Source organism: Rattus norvegicus, chromosome 20, assembly GCF_036323735.1.
Source record: "Rattus norvegicus strain BN/NHsdMcwi chromosome 20, GRCr8, whole genome shotgun sequence".
NCBI classification, from domain to species: domain Eukaryota; kingdom Metazoa; phylum Chordata; class Mammalia; order Rodentia; family Muridae; genus Rattus; species Rattus norvegicus.
In genome coordinates, this window is record NC_086038.1 from 37,557,364 (window position 1) to 37,571,839 (window position 14,476).

The 14,476-nt window shown below is 38.9% G+C and overlaps 1 protein-coding gene across 9 annotated transcripts in view; it reads left to right on the forward strand.

Annotated features, from left to right (window-relative positions):
- Positions 1-14,476, forward strand: part of Pkib (cAMP-dependent protein kinase inhibitor beta) — a 97,044-nt gene that overhangs the window by 45,800 nt on the left and 36,768 nt on the right. For all 9 annotated transcript variants that reach the window (XM_006256513.5, XM_063278957.1, XM_006256512.5 and 6 more), the window contains one exon: positions 6,441-6,508. The gene's annotated coding sequence lies outside the window, so the exon portion shown is untranslated. The remainder of the gene's footprint in view (positions 1-6,440; positions 6,509-14,476) is intronic.

The window sequence follows — 14,476 nt, forward strand, 5'->3', positions numbered from 1 at the left end:
ACCTACAACATGTTTCCATGTTTTAGGTCATGCTGGCCCTCACCCAGTATTTTGTAGGAATACTTTCCATGAATTTTTCCCATTTTAAAATGTTTTCCTTACCATATGTATTTGTTAGGAGATGGGTATGCTACTCACAATCAAGCCTCAGGATAACAGTGGCTTAACCACAGTATAAGCCTAGCTTTTCTTTCCAGACAGTTGGACCAAGTGATCAGGGACATACAGTCACAAACTCCTTCCATCTTGTGTCACCTGCAGTGATCCAAGAGTCCTTGTCCACCTCGTAATTAAGGGAAACCTCCACACATTCAGTTCATTCTGCAAACAGGGAAAAACTGCCTTTCTTTCAGAGTGTAGTCTAAAAGTAACTTAGAATCCTCACAACTCATGCTTCATGAAATAGTCCTTTGGGATGACCACACCTAACAACACAGGGGGCACCGTAATCATCTTGTGTTAAGCTCTCTTGTTCTCTAGAGGCCTGGAGAACTAGCGTGTCATTTCTTCATTACAATTTTACTATCGTCACCTTTTGATGGATTTTATTGCCCATTTCTGAGATTACGTCTAGAGACTTTCCCTGTATGTTTCTGTCTGCTCACTCTTAATCTACCCATTCCTTTTTCTTTTAAGGAAAAGCTCGTGTAACATTAAAACTCGTCAAACTATGCCAGTAGCTTAAAGCATACAATCTCTAAGACTCTTTAAGTATTAAGTTCATCTACCTGTCCTCGGCCCTTTAGAAAAGCCCATCTTTCATTACTGCATTCATTAATAAGTTCATTAGCAGGCATGTGTTGCATGCCTCCTGCGTGTCATGTGCAGTGTCTCACTTATCTTCCTTCCTAAGCTAATTCTCTGGATTGTGGGTAGAAGACAGAGTCCTGGATACCTATACTTCGTTTCCACCACAATTCTCTTCAGATGGTTGTTTCTACCATTGTCATGCTTGGGAGGTTAAATCCATTTTCAGAACACCCCTTTAAAGCTTGTTCATACAATCGGAGCAGTTAATTTGCCTTACAGAGATCAATAGTACTTATCTGACACATTCAACTTACATATGTTTGTACAGTACACAATTGTTTACTATAAATTATTTCATGGTGGAGCCATAATTAACCTTAGGACCTCATGGAAATTTTACAACAGTACAATGCAAGCTTAGACCAAATCTTATCCTGTGTCTAGTTGATTATTTGTTCCAAAACAACTTATTTCAATCCTCCATCCTACCACTTGATGCATATCTTTATAGTGGAACACACCTTTGATTAAGATTATCTTTCGAAATTTCCATAATACAGTTCTAAGTCTTGTGATATAGAAACTTACATAACCAACCTGTCATCATTTTAGCAGAGATGATGTTTATCATTTTGCTAACCCTAGAGGCGAAATTACCCTTAGTCTTATTTACTCATGATGCACACATTTATTAAATGATATTTAGATCTGCACTTGCCAAAAAAATAGAGAGATGTGGAGGAAGTATATGAAAGGAGAACTCCAAAGGGGAAGACAGACTCCCAGAACACGTGCTTAGAGCGATCTTATTGCATTCAGCTGTGAAGTGGCTGCTCAGACTCCATTTCTAGCCTAGTGAATCAGCTCTCAATAACAATGAGTGACTGTTTAGTTCTCTTAACCATAACCTTGGTCAGAAAGAGGAACAGTGGCAGGCGGAAAAGGAGGAGCCTCAGTCCTGGGAGCCTGTGGAGTCCGTAGCAGTTCTTCGCTTGTCTGTCTTTATGTTGGCCGTCCGTCTGCTTAGGTGAGATGACAGTCACGATCTGGTAGCTCACAATCCTGAAGGTGCTTTTATCTAACTGGGTGGATTTCTGCTGTTAAATTTACATTTTGAGCCATTTTTCTTACAAGGATAAGAATAAAGTCCATCTTGGTGAGGTCACTTGCTCTTTTGCCTTTTGTTTCTCTTAGCTGTCAAAGTCTGATCAAGTTTGGAAGTAAATATAACTCAAGCAGAGATAATGCAGAAAGGATTAGACTTTGTGTGTGGTATCCATGTTGTGAAAATTATTCCTTACGTATTAAGGTTCAGGAAAAGCATATTAGCACATCTTAACTGCTATTCTATTGCTATGAAGAGCCCCCATCACCAAGGCAACTTATGAAAGAAATCATTTAATTGAGGGTTTAATTACAATCTTAGAGGTGTAGGGGTCTCGGCAAACCTCACAGCCAGAAGAGTGATAATCCTATGTCAGACAAAAGGGAAGTTCTGTTCAATACAACTCAGTAGCTGATGTTGGTCCAAATATGGAGAGTCTTGACACCAGATTGTTTATTTCAGGCATATTTAAGCATATCATGACTTGGGAAAAAATTTTCCTGGTGATAATTAACTAAATCTCATGGGGTCTAATAGAGCTTAAGGCATGACAACATTAAAATACTCTTTGTAAAGTGCATGTAGCCTATTCCTTAAGATGGGTTCTATACATGGACTACATGTTACATCTTAAGGGTCTTGGGGAAGATCTAGTGTGGTCTTCATCATATGGAAAGTGGGAAAATCACCAGGCTACTAACCACCTCCATTCCCAACCTTCTGGGCAGAAAACAGGTTATACACCTTCTCCCTTTGAAGAGACCACCTTGGGTGTTTAACATTCCTGACTTTCCTAGTGCTTATCTGTGAGCACAAGGACAGTGTGCTTCCTCCAGCTGAGTTCATGATTAACAGAGTAGGGAGCATGATAGCAGGTAGGCAGACATGGTGTTGGAGCAGCAGCTAAGAGTTTACATCCTTATTCATAACTTGGAGACAGAAAGAGGGAGAGTTTTATGATCTTCCTCTTCCTCCAATAAGACCAAGCCTCGTAATCCTTCCCAAAACAGTTTTGATGACGAGAGACAATCATTCAGATGTATAAACTCACTCACTAACCACAAATACTCATATTTATTCCATTTTACATTTATCTTTAAGTGTTTAATAAATATTACAATTATAATTTAGCATGTTTTTATTATTTATAAAAATAAAAGTATGTAAGATATTATTCTAGTTTCTTTTTGTTGCATGACATGACATGTCCTGAATCAATTTAAGGGTGAAAATGGTTTATTTTGTTTATAGGCTACACTTCATTATTATAGGATGTCAGCACGTGGATTCTAATAGGAATTTGAGGCAGAAACCACAGGTGAACATTGGCTTTCATTCAAGGTCATGTTTGATAGCCTTCTTATATAGCCTAGGACCACCTGCCTGCTGCTGGGCTAGATAGTGGGCAGCCACAGAGAGCTGGACGGGTTCTCCCATATTAAGTAGCAATCAAAGCATCCCCTCACAGACAAATCCATGGTCCAATCTGATCTGGAAAATCCTTCAGTTGAGAGTCTGCTCTTGGATGACTCTAGGTTATCCCACTATTACAAAACTAGTAAGTACATCCCACTTTTCTTGAAACTTTTTCAGGAATATTTGAACTTTGCCTGAAACAATGTTTAATGATAAAGGATGAATAGAGACAAGTTTTCAACTTCCACTGACTTTATCATATTAGCTGTACATCTGATTTTTGATATATGAAGAGGCAAAATAATGGGTGTAAAACTATTTTCAAAGTCCATAGAAGAAGTATTTTAGATGTAACATTAGTCAAAAAGAAGTCAAGAGGAAAAACAATTTTTCTATTCATATTTCATGATTTCGTCCTGTCATGGACAGAGTAGGTGAAAATTTATAACATTAAAGTTCAATTTAATGTTCTGGATTCTGGAAAGCATGTAAAATTAATAGAAATTTAAACTACCATTTTAAAAACACAAATACCAATACATGGATTTATCTAACTGACTTAATAGTGAATTTCTGTTTTCGACTTCTGCTGAATCTTTGGCAATGACTATATGCAAATGGCTAAAGAAGGAAAGTGGAGTTATGAAGATTTTTTCATTTGGATTGTTAATGATGTATATAGGCAGTATAGTGTATAAATGTTTAAGTTTACAATTTTTTTTTTACCTTCTTGCTACTTCCCATATGACTGCTGCATGATTTAACTTTCTCTTCCTTGTTGTTGTAAAAGTATAAAAATAAAAAGATGTATTATTGTCTTTTACCTCGATGGGTCGGGTCCTCGGTGCCCCAAGATATCTTGGCTAGATATCTTGGCGGAAACACATCCCAACTCCGCTGCGGTGGCCCCGTGTCTCCAGCCACCGCACACTTTCCTACACTCAAACCCTCACATAAAAGAACACACAACCCAATAATCTTAGATCCAATTGATAAAATATAATTGCCCACTTAAACATACAAAGCCCGGTACCATCCATCCCTTAAGAACATTGATAACAACCTGTAAATACACTGAGCGAAATCTTTACGTCAGCCTCCAATGTCCTGCCACAGCTTTTCTCCCTCCTGTCTCCCTTCCTTTTCGTTCAAGTCTCCTCCTCTTCCTTCAAACTTCTCTGCCACCCATCCTTCCTTCTCCTCCAAAGAGAGGCCTCTTTCTATCTTGTACCTGCCCCTCACTTGTATTTTACAAATTCAATGGGGAGGTTTTAGTGAAGTCACTTGATTCCTGAGTACATGACTAGGCAGCTGTCCTTGGGGCAGTGGAATTAGCATCAAAGTACAGATAACTCCAGGGCAAACCACAACACTTCCTCTCTTCACTTCCTTATGTTTGGCTGGTAAGACTTGACTGAAGGGAAACTGTCCCTAAGTGATTGGAATAATACAAAACAGTATGCGAAGTTGTGTATAGGAACAAGGCTAAAAAATGTCCTCTTTCGATTTTTAAGATTCGCACAAGGTGGGGAAGTATTTAGTTGGACGACTGTAAGTCTGAAGGTACCTCGTGCACTTTGACACTCAACACGACATTTATTGCATTTTTCCCATCACCTGCCAAAAAAGTGTGCTAGGGGTAAGCCAAATGAGTCACCGTTTATACCCTTAAATGTTTAAAAAAAAAAAAAAACTTTCATGAGAAGAAAGGCAGTCATTGTGAAGAATTTACAATGCATGGGGTAAGTACAATTAGATGTATTGCTCTACCTTGTCTGAATGAGATGTGAAAGGCTTCTGAGAAGGGGTCCTCGAGGTGACCCAGAATATATGGATAGATGCCAGCGAGAGGTGAGAGAAAATTGAGGATAAAGAGCCTCAGCCACAACAGCAGATAGAAACCCAATGCTTGTGTACAGTATTCAAGTTTTAGCATTGATGCAAACAGAATGGAGTTAATCCCTACAGGACAACCTGTACCAAATAATGGGTCTTGAGCTTGATTAAGCAGAGATAGGAAGCTTGGAAATGATCAGTAATAGGGAGAACGTGAGCGGAGTTCCTGAAGTAATTCTCACGAAGATTCAGAGTGAATCTTCAGGAAGGAAGCATGCATAGAAGGATACAATTTAGGAGATCGTTGAGATAAATGGAGCAATGAACTGGGACATAAGGATACTTTATTGCTTTGTAAGGATAATTACAGGCCTTTATTGCCTTGGAAACACTGGCCAGTCATATTCCTACTACTTCCAAGCCTCTTTGCACCTCATGCTTACGCCAAGCGCCAGGGGCCATTCTCTGAAGAGGAATTGAATGTATGTAGTTTATTCCCATAATCGGAAAGAAGACGGTTACATTCCTTATCTGCGGTTTCCGTGCTAGGCACCTGGATACAACACCTCAGTTTTTCTCACATTTCTGGAGGCTGTGGAAGGATGCCTGATAGAAAAACAACAGTTTAAGATTGGCAAGGCTTAGTCGGAGTCACCAGTTAGGTAGATAATAGAGTTTATCACACCAACAAACAAGGGGCAACTGGGACCATCACAGGTAGTGAGAGCTGATGATACAATTTCTTATGTGTTGAGAAAGAAGAAGAGATAGCTAGATGGACCTGGTGCCAGGCTATAATCTTCAAGCCCACCTAGGTCCTACTTACAGGTCACACAGCTAGGGGTCCATCTTCATCTGGTGGCCAAATGTTCAGAGGCACAAGCCTGTAGGAGACATTTCATATCCAATCCAAATAAGATACATGAGATCACATCCTAAACGTTTGATACGTATAGTTACAACTTCTCAAAAATATAGCAATGCCAAGTATTTTCTTAGGAGATCATTGATGTGATGTGTCGTGTCTATGAGATTTTTTTTTCTCAACTTGTCTTTAATCAGTGCTGAGGCAGTAATCATCCCCTAGATTTTGTAGCTGATAATCTTCTGTACAACTGGTATTGGGAGTGCATTCACTTTGAATTTTCAACACACAGTATCGCCATTTACTCAGAGTTTCTGGTTTCCCCAAGGAGGAAGAAAAATCCTAATGTTTATTACTTGGACCCTGTTTTAAAAAAGCATATCCAAAATATTCAGATTTGGTTATTAGTGTAATTATCTTTTTTTCTGGTTCTTCAAAAAGTTTTTCTTCTTTCTTTTTCATTTCCAGGAAAGACCCCCTCTCAGCTTCACCCTTTACCTGTCTCAGAAACAACAGCCCATTTTAACCACAGATTTGTAAGTATTCTTTTAATTTTTTTCCTACTTAAGAAATTAGATACAAATTTGGGGAAAAAATAGTTCCTTTGGCAAAATACAGCTACACAATATGAATGGACATGAAAATTTGAAAAACTTACCACTCTTCAAAAATAGCAACTGAATATTATGAAAGAAACCAACCACCAGTCAAAAAATCTTTTATTATGTGTATGAGCAAGTAGTGAATATTGCATTTATTCTTTGGCAAATTCCTCTTTCCTGACATCATTTTCATTGTGTTTTTCTCTTGTGTGTCCACATGTTTTATGAGGCTAGTGCGTTACCTATTATTGCATTGACATACCTTATATCCATATATTTTAGAATGGTTATGACACAAGTAAGAAGGAGAAAAAAATGATAGAACATGGATACAGGAAAGGGAATTTAAAAGTCATGCAATGTGTATCTTGTATGCTTAACGGTTTTAGTAAAAATTTAAAGGTTCACACTGCACTGAACATAGCTGAGGACTAATCAGTTTCAATACATTCAGTACATTTCTTCAATGCCTTTTACTGTGTATAATAATTAAGCTTAATCATTCAGTTCAGGATCTGGTGCAATCTGACCCATCCTATTCTATGTAATCAGGAGTTTAAGGATGAACATGCATTTTGACAGATGTCTTATTAGGTAAAGTTAGAAGAACCAGGGAGAAAAAGAAAAAAAAAAGCAAATAGAAACATGTCGTATAAGTGTTATCTGTGATGGTACCATTTTTACACCCTGTTATTGCAAGAAAACTGGATATACATCAAGTTCAAGAGTACGGTCCTAGGGGTCATGCTGTAGAGCCATGGTTCTCAGCCTTCCTAATGCTGCGACCATTTAATACACTGCCTCCTTGTGGTGATACTGGCCCCTCCCAACCATATAATCATTTCATTGCTATATCAATGAAATGAATATCAATGAATTTGCTATTGCAAATATCATTGATATTTGATATGCAGTGCCTGAAGAGGTCAAGAGCCACAAGTTGAGAAATGCCCCTGTAAAGAGAGATCAAGAAAGCAAGGCCACTAGCTAAGGCTCTCACTGGCTCGGAAATGTGTACAGCACATGCCTGGACCTCACAACTGTAAACATCTGTGTCTGTGGATGTATTGACCTGGAATAATAATAACTGCTTAAGATCTTTCTATGATTGAGGGAAATTCTCAAATCACTGTTACTTAATAGTTGTAGCTTTAACATTTTTGGAGTAGCCAATACAGCCAGCCAACAGGAATTTGATGTATTTTTAATTTGCCTCATCAGATAAGATCTAGCAAATTGCTTAGTTAACAGGGATATTCAACTCTTAAACGTTCCGTAGCAGTGCGATCTGTTTCCTAGCGGTGTGACATTACTTTTTTGGTTCTAATCCATCCACTTATTCATTTTCTGGTCTTGGGGGTAAGTACCTGAACGCTGGGTACTATACTGTTGACAGTACAGTGCAGGCTAAAAGGCTTCCTTCACAGCTTGCAGTAGGAACTGCAGGCTGACAGGAACCGGATGTAGATCTCTCCTAAGAGACACAGCCAGAATATGGCAAATACATAGGCGAATGCCAGTAGCAAACCACTGAACTGAGAACAGGACCCCCGTTGAAGGAATCAGAGAAAGAACTGAAAAAGCTTGAAGGGGCTTGAGACCCCATATGAACAACAATGCCAACCAACCACAGCTTCCAGGGACTAAGCCACTACCCAAAGACTATACATGGACTGACTCTGGGCTCTAACTGCATAGGAATAGCCTAGTAAGGGCACCAGTGGAAGGGAAAGCCCTTGGTCCTGCCAAGACTGAACCCCCAGTGAACATGACTGTTGGAGGGAGGGCGGTAATGGCGGGAGGATGGGGAGGGGAAGCCCATATAGAAGGGGAGGGGGAGGGGGAGGGGGAGGGGGAGGGGGGATGTTTGCATGGAAACCAGGAAAGGTAATAACAATTGAAATGTAAATAAGAAATACCAAATTTAATAAAGATGGAGAAAAAATACATTTAAAAAAAAAACGAAACTATCCTACATAGAAATGGAAGACATCTACATTACAATTTATTTCCCCATCTCTTCTATCTCATTTCATAAACCTTGCCCTTTCATCCAATGATGACTTTCTTCGTAAACATATATAACCTCTCTTATGAGTTAAGTTGGTCTTTATGGAATCACTTTGAAAACTGTTTCAGGATGGATTCTTGGCCGTGCTTGCTGTTGTTTTTGGCAACCATCTTAGATCCTTGACCTGCATATATGTTGTGGCCCAATTACTTGGTGTCACTGTGGAAATTCTAACAGTGGGAGCAGGGACTGTCTCTGACTCTTTTGCCTGCTTGTGGGACCTTTTAATTCTACTAGGTTGCCCTGTCTAGCATTGATGTGATGGTATGCACATGATCTTATTGTAGCTGGTTATGCTGTGATTGGTTGATGTCTTCAAGAGGCCTGCTCTTGTCTGAGGTGGGGCAGGATGAGGTGGATATGGAGGTGAGGGAAGGTGGTAGGGAGAGAGATTGGGGAGAGGAAGGAGGGGAAAATGTAATTGGGATATAATACATGAGAGGATATTTCTTTTTAAAGTCAGGTGTGAAATCATTAAATGGCTGACTTTCCCTACTTGAAAGGACTGTTGGAGACCATCTAGTTTGTCTCTTCTTTGTAGAGTAGTGCTTAGCGCTTCACCCACGGTCTTAGAAGAAGACAGGGATTACAAATCCTATTTTTTCTCCCAACTCCACTCTGCCCCTATCATACTAAGCTGACTTCTGCCTCTGCCATTTCAGGAACCAGTAACACTAGTGAATCTAGTTTCTCTGAGCAGTGGAGTAGTGAGCTATAAAACCTCTGACTTACCTGTCCATCTGCATTTGGAAAGCAAGAGTGTCATCCTTATAGAATCTCACTACGCAAGAAGGCATCCATGGGCAGGCTGTGTGTCCCCTGTCCACCCTTATTGTGGCCCTTCCGCCTCTTCTCAAGCTCCACTACTATGTTCTTTTCGAAGAAAAAAGCTCCAGAAGGAAAACCAGGTTTCAGAAGGGAGATGCACATCTCTCAGATGAGAGGAAGCCACCAGTTAACCTGTCCTCGGTTTCCTCAAAACGAATTGGTTGTTCACCCAAGTAGGTTGTTCTCCCAAACTTTGGGAGGTTTTGTTTTGTGAACTTCAGAGAAACGGAAGCAGCTTAGACGGACTATGAGCTTGCCCAAGGTATTATGTAAGAAGCAGGAGCATGGAGCTCAGATGACAAACCATTGCAAAGCCTGTGTGCCTCACCCTTCATTGCTGATTCTTTTTAGCTTTGCTGCATGTAATTCTGTGAAAACAGGTCAATTTTAAATGCAAATAACTTGAGAGTTTATAAATTGTTAAGTAGGGCATATGAGCTATCTTGCAAATTATTTTCACCTTTCAGACTTTGCAGTGCTCTCTAAACTCATATTTTACAAGTGTGTAGGTATGTATGTATGTAGAGGGAAGAGGACAACCTTGGGTGTTGCTTCTTGGTGACTATGCACATTTTATTTTGAGGCAGAGTCTCTCACTCTTTTGGAACTTGCCATCAAGCCCTAGGGTTCACCTGCCTCTGCCTGACCAGCTCTGGGATTATAAGTGTGTGCCACTATGCCTTGGCCCTTCTTTGTTTCATTTTTTTTTTTTTAAAAACATGGATTTGGGAAATCCAACCCAAATATTCATGCTGAGATAGTCACTCGTCAGACTAGCAAGTACTTCACTGATCAGTTCTCTTCCATCCCTGCAAACTCATTTCTTGACATGTGTTGATGTGTGTTCGTGTGGCTAAGAGTACATGTGTATGCGCTTGCCAGTGGAGACCAGAGCTTGGCGTCGGATGTCTACTTTCCATTGCTCTCCACCTTGAGACAGGGTCACTTTTTTAACCTTAGCATCATCTAGTCAGGTATCTGACTGGCCAGTTGACTCCAGGAATTCCTCCAGTGCTGGTTATATAGACTCACACCGAGCATTTCTGTTTTCTGAGGATCACACGTACGTGTGCTTATGTGCCAGTCATTTTACTGGCCAATCTATTTTTTCCAGTCCCTTACCTCACTTCTGAAACCCATTTTTGCTCTTTCTAATCTGTGCCATTTGTTGTAGCCAAACCAACCTGAAATGCAGGTTTGATTGTCCACTATTTCTTAAAATCCTTCAATAACTGCCTGTTGCTGTACCCACATAATTTTTAACATTTCCGGGTGGCATGGTTTCTACCAAAGTGCCCCTTTATCTTGTGCTGTTCGGTACCGTCTTTCCTATGAACTGACTATGTGCCCTTTCGTTGTTTTAAAATTAATTTTATTTTATGTGTCTTGCATGTTTTGCCTTGCATGTATGTATGCACACCATGTGCATTCCTTAAAGGTTCAAAGAAGAAATCTGGTGCCCTAGAACTAGAGGTAAGAGTGGTTGGGAACCCAGCACGTGGGTGCTAGGAACCAAAATTGGGTCTTCTTTAAGAATAACAGTGCTTTTAATAGCCATCTCTCCAGCACCTTGCATAGTCTTCTTATAGCCATGAAATGTGCCATGTTGTTCTCTTCCCATGAAATACTCTTTTTCTCTAACCTTCTTTTATTCGTTCATCTCAGACGACTGATGAGTCTGATGTTGATGCAGTGCTCCTGTGCTATATGTTTTCCTGAGACCTATTGTAGTTGTAAATCATATTAGACCTGGACTGGTGCTTATTTATGATTACGTATTCTATAAAGAGTTCTATATCAGGCATATAGTTGGCACCCATTAGATATTTTCAGGTGAGTTTCTAAGTGAATAACATATTTGATCATGTGTAAGGAAAAATATTCTTCAGAATTTCAAAGCAAATAAACAAAAAAAACAGAATTTCCTTTTGCTTTGGTAAAACAAAATGACTTTCAGCCACCTTGATTACTGTTTTTAATACCCGAGTGATATAAAATTCCCTTGTACTATAATGGTGTAATGGTGTTTCCATGTCTGAAGTCATTTTGCTCAAGCAAATTCAGACAGCAAAGGGGTGATTCCTAAACTGAGTTGTTTTTTTGTTTTTTTGTTTTTTGTTTTTTTTTAACAAAACCAATTAAACTAAGCAATTAAATCTTGGTAACAGCAATTGTAAAAGAAAAAAAATCACAATTAAGTGACCCAAAGAGATTTCAGAGATTCAGGATGGCCAGTCTCCCTTCAGTGCCAGTGACCCATGAGCAAGTCTTTTTGATGTTTCAGTATACCACTTTTGCTTGGGAAGACATCTGAGAATAGTCTGTAATAAGGCTAATTTGTAGGTTGTTAATTGTGATGGCTAGTGTTAAGTTGTTAACTTGACAGAATATGGGAGACGGGCCTCTCAGCATGCCTGTATTACCAGTATTATTTGAGACTGGAAGACCCTCTGTTGTTGACAGGAATGTTGGGCTGGATAAGAAGACAAAGGCGCTTGAGTAGGTGCAGGCTTTCATCATTTTTGGCTTTCTTACTGTAAGTGAATGCAGTATCATGAACTTCTTCCATATCCTGGCATCTCCATGGTCTTTGCTCTTGAACTACTAACAAATAAATAAATAAAATAAATACAAAAACATCTTTCTCCCTTAAGTTGCAACATGAGAAGAAAAACACTTGTAGACTTGTGTGGGTTTTTTTTTTCCTTTTTCTTTTTTTTACTTGCTTGTTCGGGTATTTTGTTTCTGTTTTGTTTTGTTATTTCTTCAGTTATTTTAATTCAGATTAGGAGAATTTTCCTACGCCAAAGTTCTTCATTATCCTTTACCAAATGCGTTAGCATATCAGTGCAGAATTTGAATGTAATCATAGTGGTGGAATAACTTAAAGTGTCTTTCTTGGTTCATGGAAGCTGAAGGCTTAAAATATAAACAGATGTTTTATTCTTGTGTCAAATTCACCCCAGACTTTCTGCCTATAAAGACGGGTTTTTCAAGTGATGAGAGCAACACAAGGTCAATGGTTATGAAATTCAGTTGGAGTGCTCCATTGAACCTCTGATGTCAATGGTCAATGCACAGGAAGTATTCATTCTTGCCTCGAACCAGAGTCTTTATCTCTCCAGGGGCATGGGGGATGCCCTACATAGTGTTTAGTGACATGATGGTAAATTGCTCTATCAGTGAAACCTCACGATTGCTTAGGAGAAATAAAAATGGAAGACGGCAGAGGAAGATATCAACATACATCCTGATGTAACAAGTGCAATGAACACTTAGTTTTCTTTTTAGTTCAGTTTTTAATTTACAATAAAGAAAAGTTTACTCAGGCCTGAAATTGAACGAGCAGGTCTCCGAGACTGAATATGGGCAGTGTCACACTGTTAAAGCTACCAATTATAACCTGCCAAGTGACTGACATCTTGTCGTAGTGTGAAAATAAAGGAATCAATGCATTCTAGAGAAGGGGTAGGAGAGTAGAAGATGTAGTGAGAAAGATGTAGCGAGTTAAGCTTTATTTTGATTCTGTTCTCAGATGTGTTAACCTCAATTGGCTACAGAATTAAGAATACATATGGTGTCAGACAGAAATGCTCTGGGGACTGCTCAGAACTTCATATTGATAACAACTGTCACCACTGAGAGTTATGCACGAATTTGGCAAACGCCGCCCTCATTCTTGTAGCATACGATTAAGTCTACCAAATAGGGCTAGTTTGGATTTTTCTTTCCTCTTTTTTGATTCATTCCCTCCTCCCATACTTACCCCTGGTTCTCACAGGAAGATTTTTAAAAAGATCTCAGGAAGAGCTAATTTGCTGAAAATTCAGTTTGTCAGGCTCCAGGCTGGCACAGGTGGGAAGCAACTTCCTGAGACCTTGTTTTCCACAATTTCATTAAGTACAAAGGTGAGAATCTAGTTTTTGGTGGAACAGTATAAAAGAACGAAGAGGAGCTAATTTATACTGCCTAACATCAGGAGGTAAAATGATGCTGTTAGCAAAGCTATAAAAGTATCTAAAGCCTTTACTGTTTGACAAGGTCACTGCTAGGGCAGACAGATGCAGTCCAGTGACTGATCATCCAGCAGCTGCTGAGCAGAAAGGCTCTTTAGGCGGACATATATGTAGCTTGGAGAAGGCCATTAAATCTTATGTTTCAAAGGCGAAATCTCAGAACTTTACAGTGTTTCATGTGAGTTTGCCTTAGTGTATGGAAATGACTCAAAGGACTGGCTAATAGCATTCAGTCACCAGCTGTCAGGTTGAGCATCCATCAAACGGTGGTGTGATTTCTTTATTCCATTATGTGTGTCTATTTTCTTTTTCAAGAAAAGAAAAATGTTTTTTATAAAATGTAAATAATTTTATATTCTAATAAAAACTATAAGGATAAAGAATATCTGAATAGCTTTAAAATAATATTTGAAAAAAGCTTAAGGTTATCAAAAACAAAAGTTTATATTGGCCTCACACTGTTTTCAACGAACGAGTTCTGGTACCTATTGTGAATGGAAAATAAGGTGGAAGGTTAAAATCAACTCACCTAGAAATTTGCAATGGTTATACTATAGAGAAGTTTATATGGTAAATATATTATTGTATAAACAGCAGTTCTCTTCCTATTTATTCTATGAAAGAATTTTAATGAATATGGAATTGTGTATTCCCATATATAAACTGTATAATAATTACAGTAGCATAAAGAATATATATTGTCTTAAAATTATGTGTATTTTCTTCAGTCTTGTGATTTACATTTTTAGGAGCAAATCAAAATCTTTTAAAGATTTTATTTATTTATTATATGTATGATGTGAGTACACTGTCACTGTCTTCAGACACACCAGAAGAGGGCATCGGATCCCTTTACAGATGGCTGTGAGCCACCATGTGGTTGCTGGGAATTGAACTCAGGCCCTCTGGAAGAGCAGTCAGTACTTTTAACCACTGAGCCATCTCTCCAGGCGGCAAGTCAAATTTTAAGAGCAAATTCAAATCAGT